Source organism: Pongo pygmaeus, chromosome 12 (assembly GCF_028885625.2).
Source record: "Pongo pygmaeus isolate AG05252 chromosome 12, NHGRI_mPonPyg2-v2.0_pri, whole genome shotgun sequence".
NCBI lineage: Eukaryota > Metazoa > Chordata > Mammalia > Primates > Hominidae > Pongo > Pongo pygmaeus.
In genome coordinates, this window is record NC_072385.2 from 69,053,846 (window position 1) to 69,076,560 (window position 22,715).

Sequence of the window (22,715 nt, forward strand, 5' to 3'; positions counted from 1 at the left end):
TTAAGATATTGATTTCTGAGTTGAGGTGTATGTTTTTATTGTCTTATAGAATTATTCAGTAATTCTTATTTTAAGTTGCTTTGTTAAAAAATCACAAATGGGTTTTTAAATGCCTTTTCAATATTTATGAAGATAATTATGTAAGTTTTCCTTAGTTTTTTTTTTTTTTTTTTTGGAGGCAGGGTCTCACTCTGTTGCCCAGGCTGGAGTGCAGTGGTGTGATCTTAGCTCACTGCAGCCTCGACCTCCTGAGCTCAAGTGATCCTTGCATTTCAGCTTCCCGAGTAGCTGGGACTACAGGTGCATGCCACCATATCTGGCTAATTTTTTATATTTTTTATAGAGATGGGGTTTTGTCATGTTGCCCAGGCTGGTCTCAAACTCCAGAGCTCACGCAATGCACCCACCTTGGCCTCTCAAAGTGCTGGGCTTACAGGCATGAGCCACCACACCTGGCCTAGATCTATTAATACAGCAAAAACATCAATACCTATTCATAACTGTCTTCAGCTTGTTTGACAGTTAGGAAGCCCAGTTTATTTTCTGCAGGAAAAAGGTAAATGTTTCCAAAGAATCAAATAAGCATTATGTAAGATTATCTACTTAATTACACATGTCAAACAGTATGTATTTAAACTTATTTGATCTTACTCCTTGCCTTCATTTTTACACAAAGTGGGCTACAAAATAAATTTTCCCATAGGTATTAAACACACTCAAATTAGTAATACAAGTTTATCTAGGTTTCATCCTTACTCAATTTTCCCAAAACAATTTCATCTACCTAAGGCTTTTATTAATAATTACCATATTCTTGGACTCTCAGATTCATCTTTACAGCCTAGCCAAGCCAGTTCCCTGCTTAGACCTCTCCACTTGATTCCACAAAGATCTCAAACTGAGCTTAATAAGAACAGAGCTCAAGCTCTTTTTCCTTAAAGCTGGTCATGTTCCCGGGCTCTCTAACCCAGTTACCATACCAGAAACTTAAGATCCCCTTTGACAAAGCTCCTTATCCTTTAATATCTATAACAAATGATTTCACCTCACAAATCCCTCAATTCTGGAATATCTACCTCTTTTCACCTCTGACTCCACTCTGGTCCAGAATGCCATTATCATCTAAACTAATCTCCCTAAGTAGTATTTGATCATGCCCAACCCAAGTAATCTTTTTAAAAGTCAAATTTGATCATGCCAATCCTCTTCTTGTGATAAACATTAAAAAAAAAAAATATTTAACAAAGACTTTAAACCATTCCTATCTCTCCAGCCTTACTCCTCCTTTCCCCCATTGTTTTCAATGCTCTAGGCTAGGCCTTCTTCCAGTTTCTGAAAGGTAGATAATTAACATTCCCTTGTGCCACAGGGTCTTTGCACTTACAGTCCCAGTGCCTAAGACATTCCCAAATACCCTTCAATTTTTAGGTGAGAGATCAATTCCTCAGGTAAGTTTCCTAACGCCCTCCCTCAAGTCCTCCTACACATATTTCTTTCAGAGCATAAGAACCATAGTAAGTTATAGTTTGTGATCAAACACTTGTAACTTGAAAAATTACCGTGCAACCCGTGTACACTACGAAAAATAGATTGAGAGGTTTAAATGTAATACGTAATTTAAAAAAATCTATGTATTCCTTTCTATAAGAGTGAAGTTAATCTTATATTTTTTCTCTAAAGTGTCATTTCTAGAGCAGCACTGTCCAACTGACAATAAAGCCATATATGCAATTAAAAATCTTCTAGTAGCCACATTTAAAAAGAAACAGATGAAATTTTATCTAACCCAAAGTATCCACAATATTATTTTAACATGTGAGCAATGTAAAATATTACTGATATATTTCACATTAGTTTTTAAAATCTGCTGTGTATTTTACACTGAAATCACATCTTAATTTGGACTAGTTTCATTTCAAGTGACAGACTTGGCTAGTGGCTACTGTATTAGACAAGATAGTTCTAGAAGATAGTACTGTATTTTTTTATACTTAAATAGCTTGCTAACAGAATAGGTTATCTTAAAAAGAGCATGGCATTAAGCAAGATTAACCTTATATCAAATAAAGGCATATCTCAGGTTTAAATCATTCAAAAATTTTACATTATGCAAACATTCCACACTGCTGAAAAGCCTAAATTCAAAATAAAAATTCCAGTAATTTAAAAACTGCATATTACTGATCATCTGAGGAAATGAGGGAGATGGAGACTCAACCACTGCTGGTAGGAGTGATTTTATTATAACCTCTTAGAAAGTAACAGGCTTTCCCTCTGACTTAATAACTCTACTTCTAAGATTTGATCCTATGAAAATAATCAACAATAAGGTCAAAGAATTATGTACAAACTTTCTCACCAAGATGCTCTTCTATGATGGTAAAATCTGGAAAACCCACATTAGTGGGAAATAGCAGAGATAACTTGAAAATGGCATTCTACACAGTCATTAAAAAGCATGGTTTTTTTCATTTTGTCATTTTTTTTTTGAGACAAAGTCTCACTCTGTCACCCAGACTGGAGTGCAGTGGTGTGATCTAGGCTCACTGCACTCTCCACCTCCCGGGTTCAAGCAATTCTCCTGCCTCAGCCTCCCGAGTAGCTGGGATTACAAGTGCCTGCCACCACGTCTGGCTAATTTTTGTATTTTTAGTAGAGACGGGGTTTCACCATGTTGGCCAGGCTGGTCTCAAACTCCTGACCTCAGGTGATCCTCCTGCCTCGGCCTCCCAAAGCGCTGGGATTACAGGCGTGAGCCACCACACCTGGCCAAAAAGCATGTTTTAAAGAAAATTTAGTAACATGGAGAAATGCTCACAATTTAATAAGTAAAAGAAAGATCAATGCAATATAATTCATATGTATATGTATGACATGCTCACATATCCACAGTAAAAATAAAACAGGAAGAAAACCAAAATATTAACAGTTTTCTTTTTGTAGTATGATGACCAGTGATATTTTTCTTCTATTATCCCTCTTAACATGTATTTATTGAGTGTTACTTTGTGCCAGGCATTAAAATAGAAGGGTTCCTGCCATCATGGGCACACCCATTTTCTTTCTACTTTTTTTCCACATTTTCCCAAATTTTCTATAATAAGCACATTATTTTTTCATAATTTTAATAACTGGAAAAACATAATATGAAGTAGATAATGATTTGGGTAAATCAGTTGCCACGGGACATTTTTGGGTGAACTGGGAAAGAATCTGAATATGGCCTTGAATATTAGTTTAGATGACTAAACTGACTTAAAACAAAAAAAACTACAAAACAGTATGTACAACAAGTCTTCATTTTGGTAAAAATACACATATATAAATATATTAAAATGTGTAGGAAAATATGCATTATTATATAAACTGTAACTAAGAGGGATTTGCTTTTTTTTTTTTTTTTTTGAGACGGAGCCTCACTCTGTTGTCCAGGCTGGGGTGCAATGGCATGATCTTGGCTCACTGCAACCTCCACCTCTCAGGTTCAAGTGATTCTCCTGTCTCAGTCTCCTCAGTAGCCGGGATTACAGGCGCCCGCCACCATGCCTGGCTAATTTTTCTATATTTTTAGTAGAGATGGGGTTTCACCATGTTGGCCAGGCTGGTCTCCAACTCCAAACCTCAAGTGATATGCCCGCCTGGGCCTCCCAAGGTGCTGGGATCACAGGCGTGAGCTACCGCACCTGGCTGAGGGATTTTTTTAAAGTAATTTTTCCACCCTGGGCAACATAACAAGGCCCTATCTCTACTAATAATAAAAACAATTAGCCAAGCGTGGTGGTGTGCGCCCGTGGTCCCAGCTATTTAGGAGGCTGAGGCAGGAGGATTGCCTGAGCCCAGGAGGTCTGGGCTGCAGTGAGCCATGATCACTCCACTGTACTCCAGCCTGGGTGACACAGTGAGACTGTCTCAAAAAAAAAAAAAAAAGTGATTTGTTTTTTTGCTTGTCTATTTTCTATGATGCTCCTGTATGCTTCTGCAATAAGACTATTTTAAAAAATTTAAATATGTATACACCCACTATTTACTGAGTATCTATTACATACAGAACTGAGTAAAAGGAGTCACAACCTTAAAGAAACTTACAACTAATTAAGGAGAATAATACAAGAGAACAGCAAAAATGATGCAAGATAGAATATAAACATCCCTGAAGTAAAATGTGGCTACCAAGATTCTAAGAAAAAGATCACACTTGATTGGGAAGAGGAGGAATGGTGGAAAAAAAAAAAAAAAAAAAAAAAAAAACTTCAAAAAGGAGAAAATTTGAAATAGGAAGGATTTAATTGACAGAGGAAATGGTAGTCATTAAAGATAAAGCATGGGGCCCCTGTCAAGGAACAGTAAGACACATAATAAAATATGGTTAGAACACAGGATATATGAAGGGTACAGGCAGTAAGCTGGAAACATAGGTTGCGAGGGCCTTGAATTTTCAGAAGGGAGTGCCTCTGTAAGCTTTCTGAGCTTAAAAATGAGGGAATTATTGCGGGTTCCAATTCAAGAAACTGTCCTACCACTTCTCATCTCTACTGCTACCATCTTGGTTCATGCCACTACCACCTCTTAACTCTACCAGCACAATTCTCTCCTGACTCTGCTTCTATTCTTACATTCCACTCCTATAGTCTATTTTCTATATAACAGCTAGACAGATCCTTTTACAACATAAATTATCTTACACCTTTACTCAAAAATCCTGCAATGACTTACCATCTCCCACAGTAAAAAGCCTAAGTCATTAGAATTTCTGTAAGGACCCTAAAACACTGCCCCTCTCACCCTCTAACTCTGATCACAATTCGTACTATTCTTCTACTTGTTCACCCTATTCTCTCCACCCTGGACTTCTCTGCCACAATTCCTTGACTATTCCAGGCATACTTCTGTCTCTACCACTCTTCTTATTTGCTTCCCCTTCTTCAGGTTTAAGCCTTCTCTGACTCCACTCTATATAAAACAGCAAGCCCCACCAACCTCCCTTACTACTGGCTCAAAGCAAAAAATTCACCACTCCCTATCCCCCAAAACTGATTCCATTTTTCTGATGATACTTAACATCATCTGCCATTATTGCTATTTGCTTATTTGTCCCAAATACGTACACAAATGTGTGAGTACATACATATATACACAAAGAAACTGAAGCTGTAGGAGGGCAGATTTTTTTTCTTGTTTGTTCATTGCAGTATCCCCAGCACCTAGAACAGGGTCGGACAAATAGCAGGTGCTCAACAGATATTTGTTTTACGAATGAAAGGAAGAAGATAACATGCATGGTGTCAGTAGATATTTAATTGAAATGGTTTATGGTATACTGTAAATATTTACATAAATAGAACCTACAGTAAATTCTCATTTACTGTGTAATTTTCCTAAGGGAATTATTCACAAATACAGTGCTTGTAAATTAACCTTTAATTAATTAGCAATCTATCTCTGCAAAGCTTATCTTCAAGTCAGCTATTTGGAACAAGGGTGACAGTGACTGACAACCATAGGATGGAGTCTTAAATCATTATTTCCCTCTTCTTTTCAATTGTCCCAAATCAATAAGCAGTGATTCCCCACCTCCTTTCTTCCTCCCCACTTAGTTCTGACCTTTTCCCTTTTCTTGGGAATAGGTCTAATCCACAGACCTATGAGCCCCTACCCTAGGAGGGTAAGGCCAGAAATAGACACTAGGAGTGTGACAAAGGGCTGTTAAATGGTTGCCAGCAATAGGGAAGAGCCCAGGCAAGGGAAGTTAATGCAGAGGAATCTGGAGAGGCAAACAATTCTTAATTAAAAACATTTTTTTTTTTAAACTTAGAAGCTCCTTGTATTTTAAAAGAAAGTCAACACAAAATAATACTAACTCCTTTCCTGTCCTTTTTTTAATACACAATGCTGAAAGAAGAGTGATACTTTATATATGTTTTAAAGTTAAATACCTAAACTTTTAATTTCTTTTTTTTTTGGAGACAATGTTTTGTTCTTGTTGCCCAGGCTGGAGTGCACTGGCGTGATCTCAGCTCACTGCAACCTCCGCCTCCCGGGTTCAAGCGATTCTCCTGCCTCAGTCTCCCGAATAGCTGGGATTATAGGCATGTGCCACCACACCCGGCTAATTTTGTATTTTTAGTAGAGACCGGGTTTCTCCATGTTGGTCAGGCTGGTTTTGAACTCCCGACCTCAGGTGATCTGCCCACCTCAGCCTCCCAAAGTGCTGGGATTACAGGTGTGAGCCACCGCTCCCGGCCTTTAAACTTTTAATTTCATTGTGAAGAATTTCATGCAAACCTTAGGGAGAAAAAAGCCATAACGAATGAGCAAGTAACCGTCACCCAGGTGTGTTAAATCTTAATCTCTTAACAAGTCAACTTCGGATTTTTTTTTAAGGATACAAAGATATGTTTGTAAACCCACGGGCCCCTCCTAGATCCTTCATCCCTCTCAAGTTCTCCAAAGGTCACTTTTATTCCGACTTGGTGTTTATCATTCCTATGCATGTTGTTATACTTTTGCTACATATTGCACAAATCACAGACAATACATAGTATAGTTTTGCATAAGACTATATAAATGGTCTAGCAAATGGCTCTGTCACATACCAGCTGTTTGACCTCAGGCAAGTTACTTAGTATCTGTGTGCCTCAGTTTCCTCTCTGAAAAATGAGGGATACTACTACTTACTACCTTACAGGTTGTTGTGTGGATTGAGTTAGTACACTATATATAAAGCATTTAGAAAACTATCTTGCTCATAGGAAGCAATATATATGAGCAACATATATACTGCTCATATATGTCAGCAATTATCATATAAAGCTGCAAAAGGACTTGTGACTATATCTGATATATACACAAACTGATAGAGAAAATGATTAGCAAAATGAGATATGTAAAATCCATACAATGCCAGATTTTCAAAATAGTGTAAAAACTAAAAATACTTATCAAGTTCCGGCTAGAAAGGTTCACTATTCTACTTAAAAAGGAATTGAAAGTGCTTAGAGGGAAAAAACCTTTATTTTTTAATCTACAAAGTGTAGGTAACATTAAATTAGAATATAAACATTTTATTTAAATAATTTATGATGATTTAAAAATATCTAAATACTTAGCAGCCTCCTTTTATGAGATTTGGGGGAAGGGTTGGGAGAGAAGGGGCAATCCCTTAATGAGAAGCTATTCAAAGACTTTGCCTGCTGAGGAAAGCACTTTAGATTTCACACAAAATAAAACATTATTTGGTACTCAAATGTCATTACATTTCTGAATTAGTTTTTCACTAAATGTAAGCAGAACAAATGAAAATGTAAAATGATGTTTTATGATAGGATTCACCCACACTATACAATTTTCATAACGAAAACTGGATTCTGCAAGATGTATCAAGGCTATTAAGGACATATTATCCTTGTTGTGATATAGGATTATTTTTTAACAGTCTCTAGGTCAAAAGATCAGCAAACATTAAAACTTAAATGCCCTACATATTATGTGAATTGTAGTGGATTTTTTTCCAGAGGTTTTTGAAGATTTAAAAATATATGTGTACTTTGAAGATCAACTGATATATCTAATTTAATCCACGGAGGAACAACCAGATCTAATGAATATCTGCTAAATGCCATTTACTGGGCTAGATGTCTTACACAAGATCTGTCTTTTAATCCATATGAAATATCTTTACGAAGAAAATTTAGGAGACTACCACAGATACTTTGTTTAAACAAATATACCTCTGCGAAGTGTTAAAAATGACTACTAAAAAAGCCAACATTTAAACTGGTAAAACATATAAAATGTACGTGACTGTGCTAATTATATTAACATAATAATGTTGAAACATTTGTTGTCCCTAGAGTTTAGCATATATTTTAATGTCTAAGAGGTTAACTGAAAGCAACAATTAAGTGTAGCATCAAAGATAAACTCTGTGTCTCCCCTCCACCAAAGAAAATCCTCGGAAAAGGAGGTGGAAGGAAGACTTACATTGTGGGAAAAGTTGAAAACCAAAGTTCTACTTTACTTCTCCTAAAGTGAGAACTTTGAAACGGAACCATTACTTTTGTTTCATCCCCCGGCCCAGTAAAAAATTTACATATATGAGTCAGTTCTTCCCTCGGCCCCAACAGAAAAGACTCAGTATAACCAAGCTATAACTTGCACAAAGCAACAAGGAAAAAAAACCTTGCTATCCCCATCACTTTCCTAATAGAGCAAGGACCCTACCACCCCTCACCCCATACTCTGCCTCTGCCCCAAGCAAGACGCAGCACCTGCCAAACCAGGCACTTAAATAATGGTCCAACTTTTCAAACGCAATCTGGAGAGGAGACGCAGATAATTTCTTGAAGAGTGCAAGAAGACAGCAGAAAAGGTACTCTCAGGAAGGGATGCGTGAGCTTTGGGGCTGTCCCCTCTGCCTGTTTGAGGAGTCCAAATTCGCTTGCTTCAGAGACCCTTGGAAGCAGCACACTGAGGTCGCGGCCAGCCTCGGGCCTCGGTGAAGGAGGCAGTGTTTACACCTGTCACGAGGGAGGGGGAAGGAGAGCGAAGAAGCCCGAGCAAAGCCCCAAACTTCTGAACAGCTCCCGGGAGAACGCAGCCAGCGCGGAGCTTTGGGAGGTGGAAGCAAAGGGGCAGGGAGAGCCGGCGGTGGCCGGGGAGGGAAGGACTCCCACTTACCCGGCCGGTGCCCGGGATGGCGAGGAGGGGGCCGTGCGCTTCGGGCGCCACCAGCGGCGTTCCCGCACTCGCTGCAGAAGAGAGCAGAGCCCAAGCCGGCAGCCTGCAGGCCCGCAGAGCCAGCTCCGTCCTCGCAGCTCCCGGCTCCGCGGCGGGCAGATGCTCCCCGCCCGGGTGAGGGTCCGCCTGCTGGGCCGGGCCCGGTCCCCGCACCCTCTTTCCCCGGCGCAGCTAGGGGAGCGGAACGGCGGCGCTTACCTGGCTCCTTCGGGGCGGCTGCGATGGGCATGGCTCAGGGGCCCGGGGAGGAACTGACTCCCCGGGGAAGGGCCGTCTATTCCGACGCGGAACTGGTGAGAGCGGAAGGCCGGCTGCTCACAGCCCTGTCAGCGCAGCAGCACCATGGACGCCCACCCGGAGTTTCACCGCTGCCACGGGACCCCCATCCCACTACCCTCCGCCCTCTTCCGCCGCCGCCGCCTCCTCCACCTCCTCCACGGAGACCCCCCGCCCACTCCACACACTCTCCCATCATGCAGCGGGGGAACCGCTGCCGCCGACACGTCACTTCCGGGCGCAGGTGGCTAGGTCGGGACCGGGCGCTGGTGGGTGCTGTGGGGTGGGGGAGGACACTCCAGGGGAATTGGTGTCACAGAACGATTATCCCTGCGCAGGCGCTCTCGTGCAGAGCGCCAGCCGCCATTTTGGGTGCGGGCAAGCTGCCCTTTCCTTTTACTTCCTCGCGAGTCATAGAGCTGTAGGGGGATAGACGTCTTCCCGCACTCAGGCGCCGGGTGAGGCTGCGCTCCCGGCGAGGGACAGGTGCGCCTTTCAGCCGGTTAACGTTCAGCTCAAGACAGGGTTAAGTCTCTTGCTCTCCAAATAAAATTGTAAAGGTTTGGAAATATAGAACCACATTTTTACCAAAAACCTACTAGAGAGCATTCGTCAGCTTGCCCTTTTCGCCCCGAAAAACGACTTTTTCACTCACAGCCTGTCTCTTCCTCTTTTTAAATTTATGGCGACAGAAGAAGCTGATATTAACAAATAACAAGAGATTGCGATAAACAGAATTTAAGGTGGGAAAGCAGCCGCCAAACTGACAAATCGTCTTCGAAACGGACAAGAAAATAGTAGTCCGGAATTTGGCTAATGGATGGAGAAGGTGGTCGTTTTTCATAGACCCTTACGGAGAATATCCAGTGAAGCTAAAGAGATCACCATAAACTTATGCATTCAAACGCATTTCTGGAACAGAGGTCGTAACCGATTTTGTTTCCATCATCAGTCCTGAACAGTTGATTATTTATGTAAATAATCAACTGTTATTTATATAAAGGTAAAAATAGTACCTTTCCTCCTCCTTTACAATGAATATCTGTTAGAACACTAGCCAGTGTAACAATCAGACTACAAGGCTACAGGATTATGATTACTGTGTCGGATGATGAGCCCGGGGTCCTACAAATCATGACCCCCGCCGGCTCCTCATTCTGCCCATATTTGCCAAATGTCTGCATCAGTAATTTGAATAACTTAAAATAGTTCCAAAACAGCAAAGCTCAGCAGTTACGCAAAGAAACAAGAATGGAAAACACCCCCTCAGGCACAGAGAAGTGTCCACCCCTTTGGGTGGAGGAATTATACAAATCAGGAGAAAGATAAGGACAATAGCAGTTCATCACGATTTATCCCGCCTCTGCAATGTTCTAGACAAATTAACTCGGAGCGCTCCAACGGACCCGCATTTGTCTCTTTACTACTCAATCGCTGTAAGATATACGGAGACTGCATCACTTTAAATGGGAATATCAATTGCTTTGTGGTGATGCTGGATTTTGTGTTATTGCTCAGTCACTAAAGTAAGAAAAATCTATATGGCTTGTCAGATTTATGCCTATTGTATTTCGCCCCCTGCTGGTTTAGCTCGTGTGCAAGCTTGAATTTGTGTGTGTGTAGAAACTGGAAATTGATTTTAAACGAACACATGCTTGTTTTCATTTTACAGCTCTACTAAACAGAAATATCAAAATAAGAACATATGACTAGACCTTAAAGCAGACCCTACACTAAGAACATGTTTAAACTAAATGAATTTAAACTGCACTCCAGCCTGGGCGACAGAGTGAAACCCTGTCTAAAAAAAATAATTAAATTAAATTGCACACCCCCCATCAGCTTACAATTTTGTAACTGGGAAATTGAGTACCTATTTGGCCAAGTAACTTGTAATTGGTAATCTTACATGTAATTCTGAAGACAGTGCCCTAATGCTTATGACATTTTATTACAAAAGGAAAGTATTTGAGTGTTTTTAAGATGATAAATCTGTGGGAAATATAAAGTCCATTTCATTTGGAGTCAATGATAGTATTGTTTTTACTTACCTTTTAAAAATTATGGCCATAACTGCATTATCTAAGATTTAACATCAAGAAAAGAAGAAGAAAAAAAATTACCAGTTAACATTTGTTGTATTTACTTCTAGTTTTTTTTCCTGTGCGTACTTTTTACAAACTTGTAATCATAATTTAAGTAGATTTTGTGTCCCTTTTGTGTTGTAAGCATTTCCACCCATCGTTTAATATAAAACCTTAATTTTAATTGGCTGCTTAGTAGTCAATGGAATGACCACTATATGGATAGTTTTCACTATTATAAAATAATACTTAGATGAAGATTTTGTGTGTGTGGCTTTGTTCAATTTTAGCATTTTTTTTTTCTCAGTATAAAAGTTACTAAGCAAAAAGGCTATGAATGTTTTATTGGTAATTTATCATCTCATATTATTTTCCAAGAGACTGCTAATTTAGAATGCCACCAGCAATATACGAGTGCACTAATTTTACCACCTCCTTACCACCCAGCAGTGAATGATAATTAAGAGGGGAAAAAAAGATGGAATAGACTAAAAAGTGAAAACAATTTAATTCATTTTATATTGTATAAGAAATTAACAGACAAGCAAGAACAAAACCTCAGCAATGTGGTGGTGTTCTGGAAAGGCAATATGCGTAGAACCTGGGTCTATGACCAGGTTCTGTTGTCACTATGATTTTGTGTAAGTTACTTAACCCCTCTTGACCTCAGTCTCCTTATATAACAAATGAGAGAATATAGTCAGATCACAGGTTCTCAACCCTCTTAGGACAAATAATGTTTTGGCACATGTATCTCTTTAAGAATATGGTAAAAGCTTTGGCTCTTTCTGTAGAAAAATGCTTATATCTACAGACACTCAAATTTCTCATCCTAAAGCTCATTCACGGAAGAGGGTCTTTGAACCACAGCTTAAGAAATATGCACCAGATAATCCCCAAGGTCCTTTCTGTATCTAAACATTTACTTAAGATTTTATTTATTTATTTTTATTTTTATTTTTTTGAGACAGGTTCTCCCTCCATTGCGCAGGCTGGAGTGCAGTGGTGCCATCACGGCTCACTGCAGACTCAACCTCCTGGGCTCAAGGGATCCTTCTACCTCAGCCTCCAAAGTAGCTGGGACTGCAGGTGCATGTCATCACGCTCAGCTAATTTTTTTATTTTTTGTAGAGATGGGGTCTCACTATGTTGCCCAGGTTGGTCTCAAACTCTTGGGCTCAAGCAATTCGCCCACCCTGGCTTCCCAAAACGCTGGGATTACAGGTATTATGTCACCACTACCTCTTGAAATATGTCCTTCATACAGTTTTATAAAAATAGGGTATTAGGCTGGGCATGGTGGGTGACGCCTGTAATCCCAGCACTTTGGGAGGCCGAGGTGGGCAGATCACTTGAGCCCAGGAGTTCAAGACCAGCCTGGGTAACATGGTGAAACTCCATCTTTACAAAAAATTAGCCAGGTGAGGTGGCATGCTCCTGTAGTCCCAGCTACTTGGGAGGCTGAGGTGGGAGGATCACCTGAGCCCATGAGGTCAAGGATGCAGTGAGTTGTGATTGCGCCACTGCACTCCACCCTGGCTGACAGAGCAAGACCCCTTCTCAATAATAATAATAATGATGAGCGACTTTCCCAAAGTGTGATGAGCAACAGAGATTTTGTTTCTTAATCATTCCCACTGATCTTTCTTGGATTTGCTTATGAAATTTATTGCATAAATAATAAAAATTACAATTTGGTGTTATAGTACTTCCTGGAGTACTGGATATCTAGAACTTTCTGGACATATTCAGTGTATCAGGGAAAATATTGAATATTTCAATATTTAATATGTCTTAACCTGTTAAGACACTATTAATTTTATCCATAAAATTGGAGAAGTAGGGAAGAAACTGCTGTTTGACTACATTATTTCTAAAGGTGCTGAAACTTTTTCAGCAAATTTTTTAAAAATTTTTAAAGGCTCAAATTTGTATATAAAGTTCTAACAAATTTTATAGAACTTTCCAAGGAAAAAATTTTGAAGGATGGGCTTCTGGTAGTGGTAATTGACATGAATACATAACATTTAAATCAAAGACCCCAAAGTCATTTTCTAGATTTATTTAGACATATTCTTTTGCCACATGAGGACCAGTGTTCCAACCCTTTTGGAGGATTTGGCAACAAGGTGCCATCTTAGAAGCAGAGAACAGCACGCACCGAACAACCAAATCTCTTGGCACCTTGATCTTGCACTTCACAGCCCCAAGAACTGAACCTGTACCCACTCATGGGCTTACCACATGTGGAGCAATATAGATGGAGTGTTCTCCTGAAGGGAGCTGCAGCCCAACCTTCTTCTTTATTCTAGTCTTCAAGCCTCTCTTTTGGCTCTGAGCAAAGCTTTGAAGGGCTCATTATGTGCTATACTGATTGCAGAAATGGTTCCACTATCAACCTGCTATGTTGTGAAATTCAGCCTGATCACAACAGATTCAGAAAACATGATTCAGAAAACATGACCTTTCTGAGCAACTTGTCTCTCAGGAGAAAAGTCTCCTTTATTTTAAAGGAGATTGGCCTCAGGGCACTGTGGAACAGTCAAGTGATAACTCTATTTCTACTTTTGTCCCTTATTTCAAGGTGAAGAGAAGTGGAAACCTTGCTGTGAGTCATGACAAAAATATATAAAGTAAAACATTAAAATTAATTTCACCTGTTTCTTTTTACTTTTTAAAACTGTAACTACTAGAAAATTTTAAATCACAATGTGGCTTACATTATATTTCTATTGTACAATGCTGAACCTTTGTTTAAAACCTACATCTGTCTTTAAATTTGTGTAGTCATAGGATCCAGGGAAATACAATAGAAATAGTTTTCATGCAATTTTAACAGTTGCATGAAGGCAGAGACTTCTGTCTGCTTTATTCATTTCTATATTCCCAACTTCAAGAAAGTGGCCTGGTACATAGTTGATGGCAATACATATTTATTCAATAAATGACATTCCCTTGAATGAGTGGCGTGGGTAGTTCTAGAAAAAAAAATTTAATGTATTTCTTTTTTTTTTTTTTGAGATGGAGGCTTTCTCTCTTGTTGCCCAGGCTGGAGTGCAGTGGCGCAATCTTGGCTGACTGCAACCTCCACTTCCTGGGTTCAAGCGATTCTCCTGCCTCAGCGTCCCTAGTAGCTGGAATTACGGGTGTGCGCCACCACGCCCAGCTAATTTTTGTATTTTTAGTACAGACGAGGTTTCACTATGTTGGCCAGTCTGGTCTTGAACTCTGGACCTCAGGTGATCCGCTTGCCTTGGCCTCCCAAAGTGCTGGGATTACAGGCATGAGCCACCATGCCCAGCTGAAAAATTTAATGTATTTTTAATAGCTTTCTTGAGGCTTTGCTATTTATCATGTCTTTCAATGGTTTTCTAGTTATATAGGTGTAATATCAATTTATGATCCTATCCTTGATTATTATTTTTGTAATTTTTCTTTTTAAATTAATTAACAATTTACTGAACACCTTTATGCACTCAGCTTCCTCTATTTCTGTGCTGAGGGACTGTAAAGAAACAGGCCTTGGTTCCTGCCCAGAAACAGGAGTTAACAGTCTAGTTGGGGAGACAAGACTGATATACCTGAAACAATTGTCACCTTGAAACTTCTGATTCTATCACATGGAGAATAATTAAGTGCTGAAGCTGCATAGGTTGACAATAAAAGTAACAAGTTCAAAGAAGAGGAAGATCTGCTGGAATAGTTTGAGAAATGCTTCATTTCAGATATGTGTTTGCTCCAGTGTATCCAGTTGGTTCTGCTGAGGAGTACTTCTCCAGGCTCCTTGAGGCCCCGTGCATTAGGCCCTCCCCTTCCCAAGAACCAGCCCTTCCTCTCTGCGGGGGTCCCAGAGGGAGCTTCTGTCAAACCTATGCTGTTCCAGTGAAGTATGGTTTGTCCAGGCACTGTTCTCGTGCTGCAAGTCTTGAACGATCTCAGATGTCTTTGAAGGCTAGGATCTTGTACATAAAGAATTTAGGGATAATCCTCTCATCGTTATTTCTCAGGAGCCCACCACTTTCACTTCAAAGTCTTTAACATGTTCCATGTCCCCCTAGCTCCAAAGCTACTCTCCTGGCTATCTCTTCTTCGAGTCTTCATTCAGGTGGCCCCATGAAGAGCACCAGTGGAACTTCCCATTGCCCTTTGGGAACTCTAACCAGATCAATGCCATGAACCCAGAAGCTGCTCCTGGCCCTGAGATGATGCTCCTTCAAGACTGTCCCAAGCCTGGGCAACACAGGGAGACCCCATCTCTACAAATAATAAAAAAAAATTAGCCGGGTGTATTGGCACACACCTGTGGTCCCAGCTACTTGGGAGGCTGAAGTAAGAGGATCACTTGAGCCTGGGAGGTGGAGGCTGCAGTGAGAAGTGACCGAGCCACTGCACTCTAGCCTGGGGGACACAGTGAGACCCTGTCTCAAAAAAAGACTGTCCCCCACACTTCTCTGTTGCAGCCAGGCCTGGGATGCTGACATTGTGCTGTCAGAAAGAGGCAGCTTGGTATATGAACAGGATCAGCTTCAAAGTGGGATCAGCCCAGATATGAATGTTAGCAACATTATAGAACCTTGCAGAGAACTTTCCTCAGCTGCAAAAATCAAAAAATGTTCCCACCCCACAGATTTGCTATCCAGCTGAAATGAACTAATGTACGTAAAAGATTCCTACATTGAGCCCAGTATTCGTCTCTTAATGGAAAACCCTACTGTCACCAAATTGACCTTTCCCCCCAAGACCAAAGATTCTCAAATGGGGCAATGTTGACACAAGCCCCTCCCCACCAACCTGGTGACATTTACCTATGTCTGGAGACACCACTAGTTGTCACAACTGGGGTGGGGCTACAACTGGCATCTAGTAGGTAGAGGCTAGGAATATCCCTAAACATCCTACAATACAGATGAAAGCCCCCAAAAATGCAGAATTATCCAACCCAAAATATCAGTCGTGCCAAGTTTGAGAACAAACTTGTTTCAGAACACCCTAAAGCTGCCAATTGCCACTGATACTGCCTCAGAGAATTCTGTCTACTGGGGCTGCTCATTCTGAGTCCCTCAAGTGTCTGCCGCTGCTCCCTTGAACACACGGTCACACTGGCTTTCCAGAGATTGTCAATGCCGAACTCCCTGATGACATTTTGGACCTCTGGTGTGCTAGAGCTGACAGAGACAATAATTCTGGTGCTCTAGTCTGTGCCCGTATTGAGTGCACCAGACTCTAAGTTCTTATAGCTCTGTAGGGCCCATGAAATAACTGTTGCTGTATTGTGTTGTTTATCTTATTAGGAAATCAGAGCAGCCCTTACCTGGAACTGAGCAGGAGAGACCTGTGCAGAGGCTATGCTGGGAGCTTGCCCTGGGGTAGAGGAGGGTCTTGTTCTCGGATCCCAGTCAGAATCAGAATGGGTGGGCACTTTGCTTCCCTTCATAAATACCATCAAGAGGAGCATCTGTCCTCTCAGGTGAGGGATTCAGCCCAAAGCCAAGGGCTCAGAGGCAGACAACATCTTAGGGGGCTGGTTAACACATCTCTCTACTACACTTTTGGTTCCACTGTGACCCTGTCTTAGACTGTTTTGCCTCATCCAGCCTGCTAGGTATTATTTTTGCTTTGCTGCCTCCCTCCCCAACCGACACCAAAAGACAAAGACAATTGAACACAGTGAGCCTCCTGATGTGATGCAATGTAAAGTACACAGATACAGAACTACACAGTATTCTTGCCAAACTATTTATCCTGGAATCTAAATAAGCCTTTAAATTCAGCTTCTAGTTTACAGGAAATACTGGAGGAACCAGTTAAATGGCACTATAAAGAAACAAGCATGTAAATCTAGCATATGGATTATTTTACAAGACAGATAACTTGGTCTCTTCAAAAGTAATATTCTAAATTAAAAGAGACTTTAGAGGATTAACGACCAAGTGAAATGCATGGTTCTTGATTGAATTCTTATTTGAATAAACTAAGCCATTTCTAAAAGATATTTTGCAGATAGTTGAGGAAGTCTGAATATGGCCTGGCATTAAATATTCAGGGAATTATTGTCAATTTTTAAAGATAGAATAATGAAATTATAGAGATATAAGAGAATGTCCTTACTTTTTGCAGATGGCCAAAATGTCATGATGTCTGTAACTGAATAGAAAAGTGCATAAAGCACATGCAAAACCCTTACCTGTACCTGATATTAGGCTACAAGCTCCTGGAGGACAGGGAATACCTTTTTCATCTTTATGCCCCCACAGCACCTGGGATAAGTCTTGACCTACTCGTTAATGCTTGTTAAGTGGTTAAATAATAAGCTAATAGCCAAAAGAAAATAAATGCCCCCTTGAAACCCTGTTTCAGAACACCCTAAAGCTGCCAGCTGCCACTGATATTGCCTCAGGTAATTCTGTCTACTGGGGTTGCTAATTCTGGGTCCCTCCAGGGTCTGCTGCTGCTCTCCAAAATTTAAAATCACTTGGGGAGACACACTGTCACACTAGCTCTCCAGAGATTGTCAATGCTGAACTCCCTGCTGACATTTTGGACCTCTGGTGTGCTAGAGCTGACAGAGACAATAATTCTGGTGCTCTGGCCTCTGAGCCCATATTAAACATTCAGGGAATTATTGTCAATTTTTTAAGATACATTAATGAAATTGTGGATATGTAAGAGAATGCCCTTACTTTTTGCAGATGTCATGATGTCTGTAACTTATTTTAAGATAGTTCAGGAAAAATACTCCATGTACATAAAGAAAGCATGGCAAAATGCCAGCAATTATTAAATCAAATCTGGGTTGTGAAAATATTGTACCATTCTTTATTGTACCATTCTGTCTACTTTTTTCCACTTTGAATATATTCATAATGAAAAAGAAAATTTTAAAATATCTTAGTATGCAGATGAGATCTGGATTTATTTATTTCCAAATTACTGCATTCCCTAGGCTATCATTGTGAAATACACATTTCTGATCCTGGAACAGATCTTGTTAACAATGATCTTGAAAAGGATTTTAAAGATGTAGAAAGGAGAAAACCAGCAAGTACTGCAACTTCTGAATCAATTGTAATTAGTTTAAACCCTCTAATGTGCACAAATACAGTAGAATTACAACTCTGCTCAACAAGGAGCAGTTCTAATGCAGTGTTAGCTAGAGAATGGCAGGAATTATATCATCATGAGTAGTGCGCTATTTAAGTGGCAGTATCAGCTGAAGTCCTCTCTATGACTTTCCAATACTGTTCCCTCTGCTTTGAACGCTCTTCTTCCTTCTAACAGTGGACAATTGTCTTTTTGTTGTTGTCATTAATGGCTCAGCATCTAAACTCATTTCCTATATTTCAGTAAATCTCCAACTTATGAGTCTAGGTAGGAGCGAAAGACTTCATCTGAGTATAAAAGCTGAAAATGCCAGTGTAGGGAATTAAAGATAGCTGCATTTTTTTTTTTTTTTGCCATTCTTTGCATTGTGAAATGGAGCTTGTCTTTCTTCTTGAGTGTGTGCTAGCCTGTGACTTGGTTTGACCACTAGAATGGGTAGAAGTGATGCTCTGTGACCTCCCAGGCTGAGCATTAAGAGATCTGAAGCTTCTGATCTTGTTGCTTGGGATGCTTCCTCTTGGAAGGGAGATATTTTGTAAAATATACAACTATCTTCAGGGCACCATGCTGTGGAAGTCCAGTCTATATGAAGAGGCCCTATGGGAGAACTGACGTGCTCTGACTGAGCTCACAGACGACAGCCAGCTATGTGAGCAAACTGTCTTGAACATCCCAGGCAGAAAAGCCTTCAGACGATTGTTGACCCAGCAGATACCACTTGGAGCAGAAGAACTGTCCAGTTGAGCCAAGTCAACCTACAGAATATTGGGGTATAATTATGGTTATTGATGTTTTAAACAACTAAGGTGGTTTGTTGTGCAGTAATTGATATTGAAAACAGGGATACCTATTTTCCTAGCTTCCTTTGCAGCTGGGTGCAGGCCTGTGACCTAGGCTGGCCTGATAAGATGTCTCTGTCCCAGACTTTGTTTTGGGAGCTAGTGGCACTTAGAAGCAGGAACTACAGATAATTTTTCTCTGATGGTGATGTTAGCAGCTGCAGCAAGACTAAACTTCTGGGACACCAGGTGCTGGTTGCTGCTTAATGCCTATGGGTAGTGGTACTGGCAATGTCAGCTTCAGCAGTATCCTCACTAGACCAGATCTCTGGCATGATTTTGAGAGATATTTCTGGCTATGTGGACTCTGAATCCGGTTCTTGAGTAATCCAGGAAATTCTGTGAGCTACCTAACAACATTTTAATAAGTTTCTTTTCTGCTTAATCAGCCAATGCTGATTTCTGTTGCTGGTGACTAAGAACTCTGATGGATTCAGCTGCCTCCTGTTTTTTCCTTAAGGTAAAATTCAAAGCTCAAGAGTTACTCCTCCTGGAAGCCTTCACTGACATCTTATCTCCACTCTGCATCTCCAAATTTGTTGCTCCTCTTCTAGCCTCTGCAGTGCCTTGTGTGTGTCTATAATATTGTGTTTATCATATCCATTGGAATTTCTAATTTCCTAAACTGCCTGCTCCACTAAATTGATGACTTTAAAGGGAGGAACTGTATTTTAATTTCTATTTCTAGTGCCTAGGGTAGTGCTCATCTAACATTTATTAGGTGAATGCATAATTGAATAAATGAAATTGATGGTATGAAATTTAGTATGTTCCTAACAGCAACATAAATATATATCATTTCAAAGTTTCTTTACAATTTAGATTCTTGTCATAATAGAACATTGATAAGGTTCTACTAACAATAAAAATAGAGCAAATTTCAGAATATTGCATTTGTAAAATACCACTCTAAATTCTCTGGATATTACTGATATCCGTAATCTTAATGAATTTCTTCTCAACCCAATAATGGTTCCCCTTTAATGCACTGCCAGAACATTTTTCATTGTAATTTCAATGAATACTTTTACCCGTTCTGATGTAAAAATGTTGAAAGAGTGGGTTTTAAAAATCCATTTAAATGATATTCCCTAGAGTACTTTAACTATTTGGAAGGAAGAGTTGTGTAAGAAAAATCACTTTAGAAGTAAAGACATGATAGATATACATCATCATGCTTTTAGCCCTGTGATTTAGTGAAGTCATTTCATTTAGTGAAGTCATGCTCTCATTTGAGAAGAGCATGGAGTTAAAGGTGAATGCAAATATTTGTCTAATCAAAAATCCAGCTACTAAATCAGGCTCCATTCACTGCATCAAGTCTCCAGGCATGGGGTATTGGCAGTTATGACATTTAGAGTTCCACGGGTGATGGTGACATGTACCAAAAGTTGAAAACTATTAAGACAAGGGGGCATTTATTTTCTTTTAGCTATTAACATATTATTTAACCACTTAATAAGCATTAATGAGTAGGTTAAGGCTTGATCCCAGATGCTGTGGGGGCATAAAGATGAAAAAGATATTCTCTGTCCTCCATGAGTTTGCAGCCTAGTATCAAATACAGGCAAAGATTTTGCATGTGCTTTATGCACTTTTCTGTATGTCCTATACTTCATTAAAACAATTATTGAAAAATAATTGTCTCTACCTTATGGATTTATATGAGGTCTAGGTGAGATGATGTAAATAAAGTATTGAACACAAGGCTTGGGACAATAAATACCAGCAAATGTTAGCTTTTGCTGCTGTGGTGGTGGTAATTGCACGTGCTGTATCTCTACTGGGTAAGAGGCCCATTCTTCTTTGGCTACATCAGCTGCATGGAGTTTGAGATAGATAAGTCATGCCAAGAGATGATGGCACACCTCTGAATACTCTGTCCCTCTCGTAACTCCTGAGCACAGGTTCAAGTGAATCAGTGTTTCAGGTGTTGCAAGGCCCCTCCTCCCTGTGGTTCACAAAGCAGTTCCTAGAGTGGGATGAGGCAGAGTTGAATCTTGGGTTGTACTTGGGTGCAAAAGGGAACCTGTTAAAATCCATATATTAAGGAACTGGGGTTGATGGTTCTTAAGCTTTTATGACCTTACTATAATACTTTTATCCTTCCATCAGCATTATACACATATGCTCAAACGTTTGTTGAATGAGCACATATGTCTCAAAAACATCAATAGTTTTAAGTCTGTGTTGCCCTAAAGTCTATGTGTACATCCTGAACAATTTGAGTGCTGATCTTACAAACGCACCTGCTGAGAGAATGCATGTTATCCATTTTTTGTAACATTCAACCTAGAGAGGTGCTCCTGCAGCTCACTCTTGCCAGCTCCATCACAAATCAGCAATCTAGATTAGCCACACAGATTCCAAATCTTTCAGCCATATAGGGCAGCCCCTCTCTGGTGGGGTATCTCAAGCCTCCCTTTGTTGAACTTGGTCTGTGGAACACTTCTAGACATGCTGGCCACCTTGCCATCTGTTAGGTTCGTTCATTTTTGCCAGTGCATCCTCCCCCAAATTCAACCTCAAAACAGCTTCCAGAGTGACCTATCTATATTACAAATCTAATTTTGCCATTTATTACCAAAAATACTTCACTAGTTTTGCCCAGCCTGCCTACATAATAAAAACAGAACTCTTTCACTTAGTAAACAAGATCTTTCATAATTTGCCATCAGTTTCCTGTTGTGCTACTTCTTCATATGCACTCAATTACTTGAAGCTCCCTAAACATTTCTCAAGCATGCATGCATTTCCCACTTGATTCCCTCTGTCTAGAACACCCTTCTACCTAGTTAATGACTACAAGTCCTAGAAGACTTGCTCAGACGTCACCTTTGGGAAGATGTTTTGACTTGCTGGCCTGAGAATGCCCTTTTTCTTTTTCCTTTTTTTTTTTTTGAGACGGAGTCTCGCTCTGTCGCCCAGGCTGGAGCGCAGTGGTGCGATCTCCGCTCACTGCTAGCTCCGCCTCCCAGGTTCACGCCATTCTCCTGCCTCAGCCTCCCGAGTAGCTGGGACTACAGGTGCCCACCACCACGCCTGGCTAATTTTTTGTGTTTTTAGTAGAGATGGGGTTTCACCGTGTTAGCCAGGATGGTCTTGATCTTCTGACATCGTGATCTGAGAATGCCCTTTTTCTTACTCCAGAGCATACTGGAGCAGGAAACACTCATCATATGGCACCATATCAGTTAAGGTCCTTGACAGTAAATAAAGGTGGGATCCAGGAATATGGGATATTGATGTTAACCTGATCAAAATTAAAGACATATGTTGGTAAGGTCCTGGGAGCAATGAGTTTATAACAGTGCTGCTCAGACTTTAATGTCACTTGGGGATCTTGTTAAAATGCAGAGCCTGATTCAGTTGGTCTTGGGTGGGACCTAAGATTCTGCATTTCTAACAAGCACCCAGGTATTGGCAATGGTGCTGGTTTGAGGGCACACCCTTAGGAGCAAGAGGTTACATCAAGTAAAGGGCACTCTCCTACGTGCTGAGAATTCTAAGAAGTCTAACACATAATCATTCCTGACAAGAAGCTCTGGGTCTAGCTGGGGAGCTAGGACACACACATAAAAAGACAAACAAGGGTCAGATAGTATCATAACAGCCTACTTCTCTTTTTAAGGTGTAAGGATCATTACTGCTGACTTTGCCATCTCTTTCATCTTAGTAT

At 40.4% G+C, this 22,715-nt stretch overlaps 1 protein-coding gene across 3 annotated transcripts in view; it reads right to left on the minus strand.

Annotated features, from left to right (window-relative positions):
- The window catches only part of AFTPH (aftiphilin), a 67,550-nt gene extending 58,309 nt beyond the window's left edge, over positions 1-9,241 (minus strand). For all 3 annotated transcript variants that reach the window (XR_008500553.2, XM_054474967.2, XM_054474966.1), the window contains exon 1: positions 8,935-9,241. The gene's annotated coding sequence lies outside the window, so the exon portion shown is untranslated. The remainder of the gene's footprint in view (positions 1-8,934) is intronic.
- Between the last annotated feature and the right edge of the window lie 13,474 nt (positions 9,242-22,715).